Source organism: Psammomys obesus, unplaced genomic scaffold (genome assembly GCF_907164565.1).
Source record: "Psammomys obesus unplaced genomic scaffold, mPsaObe1.curated_primary_1811, whole genome shotgun sequence".
NCBI lineage: Eukaryota > Metazoa > Chordata > Mammalia > Rodentia > Muridae > Psammomys > Psammomys obesus.
In genome coordinates this window covers 4,337,328-4,355,074 of record NW_026588368.1, presented here as the reverse complement: position 1 = coordinate 4,355,074, position 17,747 = coordinate 4,337,328, and the positions used below count along the sequence as shown (strand labels likewise).

The following is a 17,747-nucleotide window of genomic DNA, read 5'->3' as shown; positions in this document are numbered from 1 at the left end:
AGCCCCGGCAGGTCCCCTCCAACTCTGATCTACAACTCTAACAGGATTTGGGTAACTCTAACAGGTTATTCTATCAGTATCTCCAGGGTAGCTAAGAAATCTAAAGGAGGCCACTGGGAGGTCCCTGAGGGGCACTTGGCAGGTAAAAGTCTGTATCACAGCGATGGAGGGAGAACTTCATCACTGTAAGCAGAGCTAACAGCTTTGTCTTGGGAAGCAATGCGACGGTACTCAAGGTTACAAATGTGCAGGCCTTAAGCCCCATTCAAGTGCTGCTTCACCATAAAATATCTTCAGCGGTTCTCAGCCTCCCTGACGCTGCGACCCTTTAATACAGTTCCTCATGTTGAGGTGACCCCAACCGTAAAATTATTTTGTTGCTATTTCCTAATAGTAATTTTGCTATTGTTAAGAGTCATAATGTAAATATTGGATATGCAAGACATCTGATATGGGACCCCAAAGTGGTTTTGACCCAGGAGTTGAGAGCTGCTGCTTTATGTGAAAGGATTGTTAATGCTATGTTAGCAGTTTTTATAGAAAATATGGATATGACTTCTCAGCTGGTTAGAGGCTTTAACTGGACTCTGGGGTGAGGGATTCCTTTTCTGTCCCATATCCTCATAATTTTCCTGTCTTTGTATCCTGTGTAAAAATAGACAAAGCAACAACAGCAAAACCAACGAACTTTCTCTAACCTGCTCTCTCAGTGTCTTACCTTACCTGAAGGTTGTCTGGCTGGCTTGTTTAAGACAGGGCAAGGCAACAAAGTTATGTGGAGGAGTTTACAATCTGGGACTCCACTTGGCTCAGAAGTAGCTGAGCAGCCTGAGACCCTTACCTGTACAAACTGTACACACAAACCCCGCTTGGAACAGTGCACACAGCAACCTGTTAGGAACCTACTCGCATCCAGCTGTATATACATACGTGTTTTAAACAGTGAGACTAGGTTGTTTCCTTTAGCAATCCCTTGATGGTATTTCTTTCTATTCAAATACATCTTGCGACACAGTTATGGGGTAGTAGGCCAGTCCAGCCTACACTGGTTTTGGGTGTATGTTTAATAAGGCAAAACTGTCTCCTTAAAGTGCAATCTGTTTGCTATCTTTTGCCTCTGTGTAGTTGGGTGTGCACATGATTAAAGTTAGATGGCTCAGGGGCAAACACGTGTGCTGTGAGCAAGAAGACGTATACAATCTAAGTCTGTTAATGAAAGCCGAGAAGTGCCCACACTGTGCTCCTCAGCAACCAAACTCCTTCCCTTGAACCCCATCAAAGGAAGCTCTGTTAGAAACCAGGTGCCCCCCAGGCTGCCCTCAGAGACCCATCACCAGAAGCTGTGTCATCCTTAGTGCCAACCCTTTAGAAGGTCCCTTACCCTCACAGATTGCTCTCTTGTTCTCTCTCTCCTGCTCTGTCTCTCCCTCGCATCCCCACTCTGAGACAGCCTTTTGCTCCCCTGCCTAATAAATCTCTTAAGTGAGCTCTGTTGTGTGTTGTGATCTCTGCTGTGGCATCCCTTGGCTCCGATCCACCAAGGTACCTGCCACTTAAATCCTAACAAGCTCCGGATAGTGACTGGACCCTTGAGTGCCTTCACTCATAGGGCCCCTTTTCACTCTGAACAACACATTCCTTTTGGTTTTGCTCTGAACTAAGTTTCTTTGCTACTTTGCAGATCGGTGTGTGATTATTTCAGTTTACTGAATAAGAGGCCAAGAACCTGAAAACACCCTGCCCAGGCCCTGACCGCTTGTAATAATAGATCTATGTTGCCCAAATCTGCCTGTAACTCCTGGGATCATGGGATAGTCTCCTGCCTCCCCCTCTGGAGCTGCTTGGATTTTTATATAGGTGCTGCCAGTACACTGGGCTGCCTTAGCCGGGGTTTCTAATGTTTAGACGAAACACATGACCAAAAGCAATTTGATCAGGCAAAGGGTTTATTTCATTTCACCCTTGCACATCACAGTCCATCACTGAAGGAAGTCAGGGCGGAAACCTGGAGGCAGTACTAATGCAGAAACCATGGAGGAATGCTTGTTCCTCTGGTCTGTGCATACCATTTGGTTTACACAGGCCTTAATACCTCCTGTGTGCCATCCCTGGGTGGGTGGTCCTGAGCTGTACGAGGAAGCAGGATGAGCAAGCCATGGCCAACCGACCACTAATTAAGAACTGTCCCATGAGCTTGCTCACAGGCTAATCTGGTAAGGTCACTTTTCTCAGTTGAGGTTCTCTTTTCCAAACCATTCTAGCTGGTATCAAGTTGACAAAGGGTGTGTGTGTCGGGGGGCACAATCATTTAATTTAGTCCTCTGGTGCAAAGAAGGTTTTAGACAGGGTCACACCAGGTAGCCAGGATTGAAGCTCATAATTTCCACATCTCAGTCTCAGCTAGCTTCCCAGGTGAGCATCACCACACCCAGCTCCATCGTTTCTTTATTATGAGGAAACTCCAATGATAACGTGTCCCCAAAACAGCATTCAGACTCATCACCACCCTTCCTCTCCATCTCCTTTCTCAGCCCAGCCACAGCCAGCCACGGGAACCTCGCCACACCGGTGCAGAAAAGACACCACCTCGGCCAGAGGACAGAATCTCTGGCCTGGGTAGGGACTTAACATTCCAGTTGGGCTGGCTCGATGGCTTTGGCTAAGGGATCACCCCTGGGAGCTGTGCTAAAGGGACAAGTGGAATAACCAGTTCTTTAATGAGATACTGTACTTTTCCTCCCCAGAACCCCCGGCCTGAGTTCAGAAGCTTAAGGGCCACAGACACACTAGGTTGTAAGTCAATCCAGTTTTCCAAGTTATTCAGGAAAGTGAACTTTTTGTTTTCTTTCCTTCTCTTTTCTAAGCATATTTTCCTTTACAACCCCTGCACCCCAGCATTTTGGGCTTCCTTACCCTTTCCCCAAAGTCTTCCTCCAGGGCTTGTGCCTTCTTGTTGCCCATGTTTCTGACCCTCCAATTCAGATTTTTCCCTTCTCTCCTCCCTTCTCTTCCTCTGGGCAGCAGCTGAAATTTAGAGTTTGCCTGGCCTGCTGTTTTTTTTTGTTTGTTTGTTTTTCCTTTAAATGCTAATAAAATTGTCCCCATGCCTGTGGTCTGTGGCTTTCTTAGGTGGCCCCTGCCACAGGGAGTTACTGGGAACACAGTACCCTTCTTTTTGCCCACTAGGACAAGCTGCCCTCTAAGAGCCCTTGCACCACCGTGGGGCAGTGGTAGGGTCTCGTGAATCTGTGCATATCATTTGGCTTACGTAGGCCTTAGTACCCTCCTTCCTCCCTGTGTTGGTGTGAACAGAGTTTGATGTCAGGTATTTTCCTTAATCATTCTCTTCAGAGTCTCTCGTTGAGTGTAGCATTCTCGTGAGCTAGACCGGCAGGCCAGGGATCCTCCTGCCTCTGTCTCCCCAGTACTGGGCTTACAGGCATCCACAGCCACACCGGGCTTTACACATGTGTGCCGGGACAGAGTTCCTACCCCTGTGCTTACAGTTCAGCAGACATGTCACTGACTAAGCCACCTATCTCCCTGGGCTCCTCGAGTGCTGCTTCTGAGGAGGGTGTCGCTGCGTAGGCCGGAAGCCTGACCTGGTACTCTGTACTCGGAAGGCCTTGAACTCTGGATGCTCGTGGGTCAGGATCAAGTACTAAGCTTGCAGGCAGACCTTCAAGAGGGCGGCTTGCTATGGCACCACTCCCACGCTTGTTTAAGGAGTCAGCTCTGACCTGCCAACGGTGTAAGCCTGTAAGCCAGGGACTCCGTATTTAGGGAGGGAAAGGAAGGAGGGAGTGAATCGAACCAAGATTCACCTGTGGTACCTCCAATTCCAACCCAGCCTTCTGAAGCCCGTTATTTTCTCCGTTTGCCTTCCATGACCATGAGAACCCTGGCTCCAGCAGGGAGTTTTCTAAGTTGAAAAGTTTTCTAAGAGGTTAGGTATGGCCTCATGCCTGAATTCTATCATTTAGGAGGAAAATTTCTGAAAGTTCAAGGCTAGCCTGGACTAACTAGCAAGACTCTCAAAAACAAACAAACAAACAAACAAACAACAACAAAAATAAACCAGGGGCTGGAAAAAAATGGTTCATGGGCAAAAGTGCTTGCTGCCAAGACTTTTGACGCTGATTTCAAAGGAAAAACTGACTGTCAAGGGTGGCCTCATAGCTGATCGAGGGAGTGCATGCCTTTAATCCCAGCAGAGGCAGGTCGGTGTACATAGAGAATCCCAGGACAGCCAGGGCTACACAGAGATACACTGTCTCAAAATAAATAAATAAGTGGTCCTTTGACCTCCACAAATGTGCCATGCCATGGCACATGTGTGTCAACACACATGCACATCCTCACATAAATGAGTTTTAAAACAAATAAACAAAGAAAATTATCTTATAGATATTTCTCTCAGGTGCAGTACATATGCTAAAAATTCCTCTCGGCAGAACTGGGTGGTGTCCTTGTCTGCTTTCCACTGCTGTGATTAAACACTCACAAAGGCAGTGCGGGGAGGGAGGGATTTGTTTGATTTGCAGACTATAGTCCTGCCTTGAAGGAGCCAATGCAGAAACTCAAGGTAGAAACCAGGAGCAGGAACTGAAGTGGAGACCGTGGAGGGATGCTGCTCCCTGGCTTGCTCAGCTGCTTTTCTTCTACGGCCGGGGTGTGCTTTCACAGGGATGGGGCTCCCACAGTGGCCTTGGCTCACCCACATCATCCAGCAATTATAAAAATGCCCCAAGGGCATGCCCAGGCGGATGGAAGCATTTCCTCAATGGAGTTTCCACTTGCCTCTGTCTAGGTTTGTGTCAAGCTGACAGCTGTGCCAACAAACTATCTAAAAGAATCTAAAGGATCCATAGTGGGAACAAGAATTAAACTTGATATCTGGCGGAGGTTGGGGGGAGATGGAGAAAGGAACTCAATCAAATTATGGAAAAACCAGCCTAGGCCAGGTATGGTGGGTGACTGCAATCCTAATTTTCTGGAGGCTGAAACAAGAGGGTAGAAACTTGAAGGCCAGCAGGGGCTACATAGCAAGACCCCATCTCAAGCCAACCAACCAACCAACAAGCCAACCAACCAAATCCAAATACTTGAAAAAAAAATCACATGAAAAACCTTCACCCATATCTTCCTACCCGGAGTCAAAGGGTGGGAGGCTAGGGTTTCCTTACATTCTGACCTTTTGAAATGGAGCCTGTCTGGAGATCTTAGATGGCAAGGCAAGGCTTGGCCTTTGGACCTTGAGCAGAACTGGGACAGAGGGAAGCTGATATGTAGAAGAGATATTGCTCTTGCCTTTCTCCAGCCAATACAGGTTTCGTAACTCCCTGGAGCCATGACCCAGTCCCCCATTGGCCCCAGCTCAAATCAGCTCTTTTAACTTAGTCTCCCCTTTGAAACAGTCAGGCTGTGAGCCAATGCCGTCTCATGGTTAAGTTACTCTACAGTCTCTACCAATAAGCTCCAGACACCGAAAACCCTGGACCCAGCACGGACCCTAATAAGGGTAAATGACTTGGAAGCACCTATGAGGCTCAGGCCAGGGGGAACACTGACCTATCACCCCAGTGATAAGTAATAGTTCATGGATAGTATGCCTGCTGATCATGCTTGAGGCTCTCGGTTAAAGTTCTAGTGCAGGGAAACGTTTGGAAAATTAAAGAAATGCCAGGCAGTGGTGGCACATGCCTTTAATCTCAGAGGCAGAGGCAAGTGGATCTCTGGGTTTGAGGCCAGAGTGAGTGGACAGAGTGAATTCCAGGATAGCCAGGGCTACACAAAGAAGCTCTGTCTTGAAAAAAAGAAAGATTAAAAAAGAGAAAGAAAGAAAGAAAGAAAGAAAGAAAGAAAGAAAGAAAGAAAGAAAGAAAGAAAGAAGCCTAGTTTAGCTGCTTGTAATTCCAACACTCTGGAGGTACTGGATCTCAAGGCCAGTCTGCTCTACAAAGTGAATTCCTGGCCACCCAGGGCTACCTTGTCTCAAAAACTAGTCACCTAAGGGTGCAGAGACAGCTCAGTAATTAAGAGCACCGGCTGCTCTTCCAGAGGACCCAGGTTTGGTTCCCAGCATCCAAGTGGTGGCCAACAACCACTTGGATCTAACGCCCTCTACTGGCTGTCTTAGGCACTGCACACACACGTAGTGTAGAGACTTCCGTTGAGGCAAGCTGCTCATATAACATAAAGTAGAATCAATAAAACAAAATAAAACAGAAGGCTAGCTTTAAAAACAAAAAAATCTAACCTCTCTGGTTCTTGTCTAAGGACACCTTTACTTCAACTGTGTCTCACCTGACTGGCAAGCAGTACCTCTGATTTGGAAAAGAGGGGCAGGGAGAGGCAGGCTACTGTAACAATGGGTCAAGGTTAGCACTAGGCTCCTTCATGCACTGGTGTATGTTGTTTTCGTAACCCCTCAGATAAACTGTAACAGGTTGTGTGTCACAAGCAGTTCCTGAGGTCCAGCCTTCCACAAACCACAGAACTTCCCTGGGTCATGCTCCTTGTGGTGAGAATCACAAGCTCTCCCTGGTCACCAAAACTCAGCCCAGCAGTGACAGTGGGCTTCTTCCTTCCTGGAAGTGTGGTAGGGATTAGGACAAAGGCGTGTGTGTGTGTGTGTGTGTGTGTGTGTGTGTGTGTGTGTGTGTACATGCACACACACATACTTTATAGGTAGTCAAGATTACAGGTCCGAGGAAGGAGGATGGGGTGGGAATGTAGCCCTTTTGTGGTGTGTCTGTCTAGCCTTGGTTTCAGCACTCGCTATCACATAACAACGGGGTATGGTGACACGCAACACCCTAGCACTTGGGAGGTAGAAGCTGAAGGACTCTAAGTTCGCTACATAGTAAGTTGTGGGGTGGTGGTGGCGGTCGGGGGCACAGGGAGTAGCTTTTGGGCTTTTCAAGTTCCCTGGACTCCTTACTTTGGGGCGGGAAGTCTTTACCATGGAAGAGCTATGTCAACCCTTCCTCTTGAGCGGGCTTAATTAAAACAGGGCCTTTTTTTCATTGTACACAGTTGAATACTGAGTGTTGAATGTCTTCCCAAAGGCCCATGTTTAGTTAAGACTTAGTCTCTAGAGAATGGTTCTATTGGGAATATTTAGACCTTAAGGAGAAGGGCTGTGGGAGGAAACTGGGAGTGTACCTAAAGAAAACCCCAGCCTTTCTCCTCATTGATTTCTTGAAGCATTTTTACTGGGTTCTTTCTCTCTCTCTCTTTCTCTCTCTTTCTCTATCCATCCATCTATTGAGACACTTCATATCCTTGGCTGGCTAATTTGCTATATGCACCAGGCTGGCCTTGAACTCACAGAGAACTTCCTCCCTCTGTCTCCTGAGTACTGAGATTAAAGGCATGTACTTCAATGCCCAGGTATCCCACTTCCCTCTCCTTTTTCAAGTTTGAGTAGTTTACCTAGCTAATGACTCAGAAAACTTAAGGATAGGGTCCTATAGCTTAGGCTAGCCTGGATGGGATTTGTTCCTTTCCTTCTTTTCTTCCTTCCTTCCTTCCTTCCTTCCTTCCTTCCTTCCTTCCTTCCTTCCTTCCTTCCTTCCTTCCTTCCTCACTTACCCTCGTGCTGGAATTATAAACACTATGCTTTACTCCCCAGTTCCTTCTTCATTCTCTTTTTGTTGTTGTTGTTTTGTTTTGTTTATTTTCGAGACAGAGTTTCTCTGTGTATCCTTGGCTGTCCTGGACTTGCTTTGTAGTTTAGGCTGTCCTTGAACTCACAGCAATACTTCTGCCTCTGCCTCTTAGAATACTGGGAATACAGGCATGCACCCCAGCAACCAGCTCCCTTCCCATTTTCTAATGCTCCCTGGCCATGAGTTAAGTAGTTTGTTTTACTGGTTTTTTGCCATTATCACCATCCAGCTTCTCACCAGGGGCAAAAACAATGGCTCTGCCAATCATGGATTAGAACTCAAAGACCACGAATTCAAAGAAAAAAACTCCTCTATTGTTAGACTGCCAGGAGAGAACATTTCTCTCTAATAGCCCCAGCCTGTGCCCACTCCCTCACTCATCAGAGAAGGCTTATCAAATATTGAGTTCTCACTTCCATTGCATTAGGATTTTGTTTTCAACAAAAATAATATTTCTATGTTAATGTGTACTATAATATATAATAAGCATGTGATGCTCATGTATAACATATAATAATGAACCTTGTTTTCAGTATGGAGCCAGTGCTGTGTTCCCAGTTGACGTCTTGTACCATGTTCTGAAGCCAGTTTCGCTGAGCCTGGGGAAGGTCATCCTGGTGGCCCTTGCTCAGACAGCATGGCTTTGTAGGACCGTGCTCATTCTATTTACCCTGTGTGTAATGCATTAGCCTTGAAGCTGTGACAGCATAGCTTTACCTTAGATCCAAACAGGCCTTTTGCTGCTGTTTTGTATATTGAGACCAGGTCTCACTCTGGAACCTAGGTTGGCCTCTAACCCTGCGGCAATCCTCCTGCTCCAACCTTCTAAATTTCTGAATTATTGGTTCAGACAGACACTGCTTTTTTTTCTTTTCTTTTTTTAATTTTATTTTTGTGGTTTTTTTGAGACAGGGTTTCTCTGTGTAGCCTTGGCTGTCCTGGATTCTTTGTAGATCAGGCTGGTCTCAAACTTACAGAGATCCGCCTGCCTCTGCCTCTCTGAGTGTTGGGATTAAACCACGTCCAGCCTCTTTTTTTGTTTCTTTCAAGTATATAAATGCAGGTTTATTTGGACCAGTTCTTGGCTGCCATGCAGGGAGAGGAGCAGAGAGAGAGAGGGGGGGGAAAGAAAGATATGCAAAGACAGAGAGAGAGAGAGAGAAAGGCATGCAAAGATACAGAGAGAGAGGGAGAGGAAGAGAGACAGACAGATAGACAAACAGAGACAGAGAGAGAGAAAGAGGAGGAGAAATGAAGAAAGATAAAGAGGAGAGCGAGAGAAGAGCAACACTGCTTATTTCTGACCCAAAGGCAGCTATAACTAAACAGAGGGAAACACCAGACTCCTCTGTCATCCATCCTTCCTTCCTTCCTTCCTTCCTTCCTTCCTTCCTTCCTTCCTTCCTTCCTTCCTTCCTTCCTTCTTTTTCTTCTTTCTTTCTTTCTTTCTTTCTTTCTTTCTTTCTTTCTTTCTCTCTCTCTTTCTTCCTTTCTCTATTTCTTGATTTATTATTTATACAGCACTCTGCCTGCATGTGTGCCTGCATGCCAGAAGAAGACACCAGATTTCACTATAGATAGTTGTGAGCTGCTATGTGGTGGCTGGGAATTGAACTCAGGACCTTTAGAAGAACAGCCAGTGCTCTAACCTCTGAGCCGTCTCTCCAGCCTCTCTGCCTTCATTTTTACGTCTGTGTTTTTTGGATCAACTGCTTACCTCTGTATTTAGGCATGTCAATCACTCAAGGGTTATCTGTCTATCCTATCTTTTCAAGAGTGAAGGCAGAGATAAGTAACTGTCCATGGATTCCAGTCACTGATGACTCTCAGAGGACAGAGGGCCACTATCCATAGTTATCCGCTCCAGACAACTTCTGGAGCAGAAGTGGTCATCTTGTTCAGCTCATGGTGACGACACAGCCTAGTCTACAAAACAAGGACCAGATAGTGAGATCCTGTCTCAAAAGAGGAAGTGAAATTTAAAAATTCAACTGGATACAAACAAGTGGTTATCATCTTTGGGCTAAGCTGGAACTTGGTATGTAGGCAAGACTAGGCTGGAGAGATCACAGAGGTTCTCCCGTTTCCACCTCCAGAATGCTGGGATTAACATTTCTTGTTTTTTGAGGCAGGGACTCATGTAGCCCAGACTGTTCTCAAACTCTCTACAGAGCCAAAGGTGACTTTGAACTTTGGATCCTCCTCTCTCTGACCTTTGGGTGCTGGGCTGGCAGCTGTGTGTGCCACTGCCACCGTGCTGTTTGTGTGGCGCTGGGGATCATGTTTCTCTGCAGCTTTAGGATTGGGAAATGTGAGCCCTCTGACTGTCCCACTTTCTCAAGATTGTTTTGGCTTGTCCCTATCCCTTTTCATAGGTGTTTCAGAGTCAGTTTGCCCAGTTATGCAATCATAGGTGGTAGGAATTTCTAAATTTTTAAATTCTTTAGATGTATGCGTTATGGCGTGTGTGCGCATGCACAGGGGTGCCTGACTGTGCCTGTGTGGAGGCCAGAGGATGTTCACTTCCCACCTTAATTCCTTGAGAAGGGCTCTTACTGACCTGGAGCTACACCGAAGGCCAGCAAGCCTCGCCCATCCTCCTGAGACTCCCTCCAGCATTGGTGTTACAGCTGTGCAGGAAACCATGCAAGTTTTTTTTGTGGGTGCTGGTGATTTGAACTCAGGTCCATATGCTTGTATAACAAGTGTTCCTACCTGCTAAGTGGTCATGTTTTGTAAACATACCTTTACCTCACCTTCTGATTGGTTTAATAAAGGGCTGAATGGCCAATAGCAAAGGCAGGAAAGAGAGGCAGGACTTCTGGGAAGAGATAGGGATTCGGGTGTGAATCAGGTGTGAAAAGGAGTCGCCAGTCTGACATGGAGGAAGAAACAGGGTGCCGGGGCTGATGAACCGTGTGGTAGAAAGTGGATTAATATAAAGGGGGCATTTTAAGATAAGAGCTAGTTGAGAACAAGCCAAAGCTATGGCTAAACATTAAGAGTTAATATCAGGAGCCATACAGCTCACTTTTTTGATCAATCTGCCCCAATCCGTGCATCATTTTCCTCTCTCCCCCATCTCCCTCTCCCTTCGTCTCTGTGTAGGCTAGCCTGGACCTCATTATGAAGCCTAGGTTGGCCTCAGACTCCCAGTGACCCTCTTGCCTCAGTCTTCAGAGTTCTGAAATTACGAGTGCGGACTATTCATTTCCGAGGAATGAATAATAGAGAATGAACAAGGAGTAAATGAATGGCGCGTCCTGGAAATTAAATCAGAATTCGGTTTGTGTTGCCTGTTGACAATAAATAAAAACCAGGGATTGAATCTTTAAAGCTCTACTTTATTCAGAGAGCTGGCAACCTGGGAGGAAAATCTGCCTTCCCTAAATCATCTCCTGTTAGCATGGGTTACAGGGAATCAGAACAAGGGCAATAAATCAGTTTAGCTTGGTCTGTCTGGCTAGGCAGTTGGCCTCTCCTCTGAGATTCCACTTTTCTTTCCTAATGACCTGTTTGGCTGCAGAAGGCTAACACACACTAAGGCCACCCAGTTTTGCACTTCTCCCGAGCTTCCCTTTGGATGCCCTCTAGTTTGAAGGTTAACCCGGAGGAAACACACCATTAGCAGAGGACGTACTTTGGGTCATTGCCCATGTGCACATTCACAACCCTCCCTTCAAAATGAAGCATGCATGTGCTCTCCCAGGACAGGGTGCAAAGTGCTCGTTTCTCCTCTGTCACAGTGGTAAATGGTCTGTTTGGCTGGAAGATAACACTCGGTACATGGGGTGATTGAAGTAAATTTTTGGAATTGCCTATCAGGGATAGGGCCTTTGCAAGAGCAACAAGTGCTTTAACCACTGAGCCATCTCTCTCCAGCCCCACTAACTTTTTTTTTTTTTTTTTTTTTAAGATTTATTTATTTGTGTTCAGGCATACAGTGTTCTGCCTGCATGTATGCCTGTATGCCAGTAAAAGGGCACCAGATCTCACTACAGATGGTTGTGAGCCACCATGTGGTTGCTGGGAATTGAACACAGGACTTTAGGAAGAACAGCCAGTGCTCTTAACCTCTGAGCCATCCCTCCAATGCCCCCCCCCCACCCCATGCTAACTTTTAAGCTGTGTTAAGTTCAAAAACTCTTCAGAAGCTCTCAAAGTCCAAATTCCCTTAAGCCGAACTCCGAGGTCCCCCACAATCTGTCTCTAATATGCCATTTCCGGCACCCACATAATGGCTTACAACCATCTGTAACCCCAGTTGCAAGGGATCCAACAGGCGCACCCGGTGCATATACATGATGTGAACAAAATATTCACGCACACAAAGTAAGTAGGTAAATAAATAAAAGTTAGTATCGGCAGATGTGCATTGGAGGGGTGGAGACACGGATGACAGAAAGGCCTACCAGGAACTTACACGCTGTCATCTGGAAACATGTAACAGTGCTAAGAAGTGACAGTCTCAGGGCTGTTGAAACACCCAAAGTATAATCACAGACGAAAACTGGGGCTGAGAGACGGTGCACAGACGGACGTCTGACGCGCTCTCCCGAGTGGAGCTGCTTCCCAGGGGCGCAGCACCGCAGATGCCTGGAGATGCGATGGTGTTCCTGACGGAGTCACATGCTACTTATGGAGTGCCTGCTGATAATTTTAACCTGCATGTGATGCCTAATCTTGGTGGTCAACTTGACTGCATCTGGAATCAACTAAAACCCAAGCTGCTTCACTCCTGTGAGCGATTTTCCTTGATCATATTATTTGAAGCAGGAACACAAAGTCTAATCTGGGTGGGACCCTCTGGTGGCAGCCCAGATAAGATGACGTGGAAGGGGACCTTGCTCTTTGCCTGCTGCCCTCACTCTCACTGGCAGGTCCATCTGTCCTGTTGCTCCTGCACTCCTTCACTGACATTAGAGCCTATTTATTGGGGATTCCAACACGAATCTTCCAGGCCTCCAGCACCAGATTGGGACCACTGAGACATCCCGCGTCATAGATGGAACAACTGCTGCGTTCTTGTCCTCTTTAGTGTGAGAAGGCCATTGCTGGACGACTCGAACAGTATCTCGTAAGCCAAATCCCATATATATAAATGCAATGTTTTTCTTTTTGCTTCTACTGTGAGCAGGATCTTCAAAAACTATTGCTTTGGACCTTTAATCTTGGTTACTTTCTCGTTTTAAGGAAAAAGATTTTATTATTTTTAACTGTGTGTCTGTGTGTGAGTTTGTGCCAGTGAATGAAGTGCCTGCAAAGGCCAGAAGGTACTGGAACACCCGGTGTTGGAGTTCCAGGTGGCTATGGGCTGACTGATTTGGTTCTGGTCCTCTGTTCTTACCCGCTGAGCCATCTCTTTAGACCCCGTAAGTGTCTTAATAGGACAACGTGATCTCCAGTTTTTGTCTGGTTATATGTTGACGTGGCAACCCTCATGGTCTGGGCTGCATGGTTTTCACATTATTCTATATGGCCTGTGGTTATTTTCATAGGTTGCCTGTGTGGTGGCCTCCTTTTTCAAGTTGTGGCTTCATTTCTTTTGTTTTCTTATTTGTTTGGTTTTGTGGTGGGGATTAAACTCAGGGCCCTACACGTACTAGGCAGCTTTCTTTTTTTTTTTTTTTTAATTTTTAATTTTAATTTTTTTGGTTTTTTCAGACATGGTTTCTCTGTGTAGCCCTAGCTGTCCTTGAACTCCTCTGTAGACCTGGCTGGCCTCAATTTTTGAATTAGTTCAATTTTTGAAACTTTTGATTGAATTCTTTTCTTTTTTGTTTTTTTGCAACAAGGTTTCTCTGTGTAGTCTTGCCTGTCCTGGATTCACGTTGTAGAGGAGGCTGGCCTCAGACTCACAGAGATCCACCTGCCTCTGCCTCCCTGAGTGCTGGGATTACAAGCGTGTGCCACCATGCTCGGCTTTGACTGAATTCTTTTTTTTTTTTTTAATTTATTTATTTTATGTATATGAGTGTTCCATCTGCATTTACACCTGCCAGAAGAGGGAATCAGTTCACATTATAGATAGTTGTGAACCACCATGTGGTTGCCAGGAATTGAACTCATGACCTTTGGAAGAACAGACAGTGCTCTTAACTGCTGAGCCATCTCTCCAGCCCCTTGACTGAATTCTTAAGAAGTTTTTTTTTTTTTTTCCATTTATTACCAAACACTAAGATAATCTGAGAGACATTTTATTTTACTTGGTTGAATTTTGTTTTACTTGAGACAGAATTTGTTTATGTAGCTCAGCCTGGCCTCAAATTCCCAAGCCTCCTATGCACAAGGCCTTGGGTTGGATAATTAGTGGTTGGTTACTCTCGTAACAGACTTGCCATTATTGCAGTAGGGCCTTAGTCTACTTGGCCAGTGGATACTGTACACAGGGCCTACAGCTGAGTAAGACTGCTACTGACAATTTCCTCCCAGCATAGCCCCTTCCAGGAATATGAGCATAGCCCACAGGGAAGAAAATACTAGACTAGCTCAAGCCTGATTTATCTGTTGGGATAAGGCATGTGTTACCTTCAACAACAGAGCTTTTTCATTTAGCCCTGGTGGGCAGACAGTAGCTGTGGCAGTTTTAGAAGGCCTCAGGGACCTCCCTGACAACCCAGAACCCACAAGACAAGGTCTGTTCTACTTCCATGGATTGCTTGTTAACTTGACTCAGTACAGAGTCTTCTGAGAGGACACACTCAGTTGAATTGCTTACATCCTATTGGCCTAGGGGCATGTCTGTACAGATGGTCCTGGGCTGTAAAACAAAGCTGCCTAAACTGGGTGAGTGGTGAGCGCCTTTAATCGCAGTACTTGGGAAGCAGAGGCAGGTGGATCTCTGAGTTAGAGGCCAGTCTAGTTTACAGAGAGAGTTCCAGGACAGCCAGGACTACATAGCCAGACCCTGTCTCATAGACAAAAAAGAAAACAACAGAAAGTTGCCTGAGCACGGGTCTGTGTGGCAGCCAGAAAGCAGCATTCTTCCACAGTTTTGCTTCAAGTTCTTGCTACAGTTTCTCCCCTGAATTTCCTGAAGTGCGAACCAAATAAACCTCTTCCTCCCCTGAGCTGCTTTTGGTCAAGTGTTTTATCACACAACAGAAAGAAGCTAGAACACAGTCTAATTCTACAGTCCAATAATCCTTCTGCCCTGCCTCCTGAGTCACCTCGCCTAACCAGCCCAGTGGAAACAACTTTATTTTTGAAACAGCATGTCACTATGTAGCCCTGGACTGGCCCAGAATTTGCTGTGTAGACTAGAACAGCCTCCAGTTCGCAGAGATCTGCCTGCCTCTGCCTCTGAGTGCATTGCTGTGTCTGCTTCTTAAACCAACACTTACAAAACCTTTTATTTGCATTTGTTTTATGCTGACTTCATCCTTGTGCTCTTTTTGTTTCTTCAGTTTCTTCGGGGGTGTCTTTTTCTTTTGTGCAGCCTCCTTTTCTGGCTTAGGAATAGTCTCTCGTTCTTAGTGAGGGTCATCTCAGTATGGTAGGGAATCCAGGGTTGACCTGAACACGAGCTTTTGTAAGTGTGGTTATGCATCTTGTGGGCTTTGCTCACATGGGTATATTTGATGACTGGACAATCTGTTGTCTAAGCCCTCAAGCTTAGCACTATTCTCTGCATTCTGAAGCATGTACTGTAAAAATTCAGCACTCTTTTTGGGCCACCAATCTTCTGCCAAGTTTCATCGTGTGGCTTCCAACTCCATCATTGTCCTTCCGGAATGTTACATACTGCTTCTTCACAGGGATATCTTTCAGATACTTGGCTTTTCAGATAATGTGTACCCTGATGGTCTGGGCAGCTTCACTGATATTCTTAAGGGGTTCAAGTATTCAACTTCTTGATTTACCAGACTTCATAGGGTTTTCTGAGAGAGCAGTGAACCATTTTCATAGTAAGAGGGAATCTACATTCTCTCTCTCCCTTTCTTTTTTGTTTTGGTTTTTCAAGACAAGGTTTCTCTGTGTAGTCCTGTCTGCCCTGGAACTTGCTCTGCAGACCAGGTTGGCCTCTTGCTCTGAGATTTGCCTGCCTCTGCCTCTGAAGTGCTGGGATTAAAGGCATGAGCCAAACTACCTGGTGGGAAATAACATTGTTTCTTTTTTCTTTATTCTTCTCTCATATATTATACCCCAACCACAGTTACTCCTCCCTCCTCTCTTCCCAGTCCCTCTTCCGAATCTCCCCTCTTTCCGAGGTCCATTTCTTCTCTGTTTCCCTTCAGAAAAGGGCAAGCCTCCCAGGGATATCAACTAAACATGGCATGTCGAGTTACAATAAGACCAGCCACATCGTTTCACATCAAGGCTGGAAAAGGTCCCCAAAAGTAGGCAAAAGAATGAAAGACAGTCTCTGTTCCCACTTGGGAGTTCCACAAGGACGCCAAGCTACACAACCATAACATATATGTAGAGAACTTAGGTCAGAACCACACAGGCTTCCTGGCTGTTCTGTCTCTGTGAGCCCCTGTGAGGCCCTGGTTAGTTGATTCTGTGGGTTTTCTTGTGGTGTCCTTGACCCCTCTGGCTCCTACAATCTTTCCTCCCCCTCTTCTTCAGAATTCTCTAAGCTCTGCCTAATGCTTGGCTGTGGATCTCTGCATCTGCTCCTGTCAGTTGCTGGCTGAAGCCTCTCTGGTGATAATCATGCTAGGTTCTAGCCTGGGAGTATAGCAGAATATCATTAGGAATAATGTCATTGACTTTTCTTTCTTAACAGACCTTTCTTAATAGACCTGATTCTATCCCAGGTCTCTGGGCTGTTCAGACCCTGGCTCCTGGCCCTTCAGGCAGTGTCAGGGGTGGAATCCCCACCTTGTGGCATGGGTCTCAAGTTCTACCAGCCACTGGCTGGCCACTCCCAAGAGTTCTGCTCCACCTTTACCCCAGCACGTCTTGCAGGCAGGACTAATTGTAGGCCGAAGGTTTTGTGGCTGGGTCGGTGTCCCAATCCCTCTACTGGAAGCCTTGCTTAGTTACAGAAGATGTCTGGTTCATGCTCTGTATCCCCCATCACCAGGAGTCTTTGCTAGGGCCACCTTTGTAGAATCCTGAGTTTCCACTGCACTAGGTTGCTAGCTCACCTCTGAAATGCCTTCTGATTCCAGTAGTCTCTTCCGGGTCTCTCTCCCTCCATCCCTCCACCTGATCCCTCCTGTTTCCATCCTTTGGTAGCTACTGTTTTTCTTCCCAGATCTGTTTTGATCCTTTGCTGGGTGGAGCCTCTCAGAGGACAGCTAGTCGCTAGTCGTGGAATTAACATTCTTAATAAGCTCTCCAGATGTTGATTTTGTACACAAATGCCTGAGAACCTGGGCTGGTTGTGGTGGTGTATGCCTGTAATCCCAGCACTCAGGAGCCAGAAGGGCGAGGAGCATTATAAACTTGAGGCCACCTAACCTACATAGTGAATTCCAGGCCAGCCAGGGTTACAGAGGGAAATCCTATCTCAAAAATAAATAAATAAATAGATAGATAGATAGATAGATAGATAGATAGATAGATAGATAGATAATCCAAGCCTCCTATTTTCTTCACTTGCATGGGAAGAAAAAAAAGAAGGGAAAACACCTCAGGGATGGAGAGATGGCTCACTGGTTAAGAGCATATATACTACTCTTCCAGAGGACCTGAGTTCAGTTTCCAGCATCCACAGGTTGGGCAGTTCCTAATCACCTGTAACTCCAGCTCCAGGGGGATCTGATGCCTCTGGCTTCCATGGGCACCAGTGCTGGAGTATACCCTGTCCCTGAAATGAAACAGATCTTGAGAAGTCTTTGACTTGACTGCCAATGACATGAGCTGTAGCACCGTAGCCCTTTTCTTTTCTTACTGTACTGGACCAATTTTTTTGTAAAGAGTTAAAAACTTCTTGCACAGACATATTCCAAGAACATATTCCAATAATTGAAAAGCCTCTGTTTTTTCTCTAGTCTAGTGGCCATTGTCAGACTCCCAGGATAATCCATGGATTTGATCAAGATCATAGTTTGTCAAACTTGAGCTGGGATTATATTATTATATTATATTATATTATATTATATTATATTATATTATATTATA

The 17,747-nt window shown here is 45.9% G+C and overlaps 1 protein-coding gene across 1 annotated transcript in view; it reads left to right on the top strand.

Annotated features, from left to right (window-relative positions):
• The first annotated feature begins 12,529 nt into the window (after positions 1-12,529).
• Positions 12,530-17,747, top strand: part of Adipor2 (adiponectin receptor 2) — a 55,900-nt gene continuing 50,682 nt past the window's right edge. The window contains exon 1 of the mRNA XM_055604119.1: positions 12,530-12,750. The gene's annotated coding sequence lies outside the window, so the exon portion shown is untranslated. The remainder of the gene's footprint in view (positions 12,751-17,747) is intronic.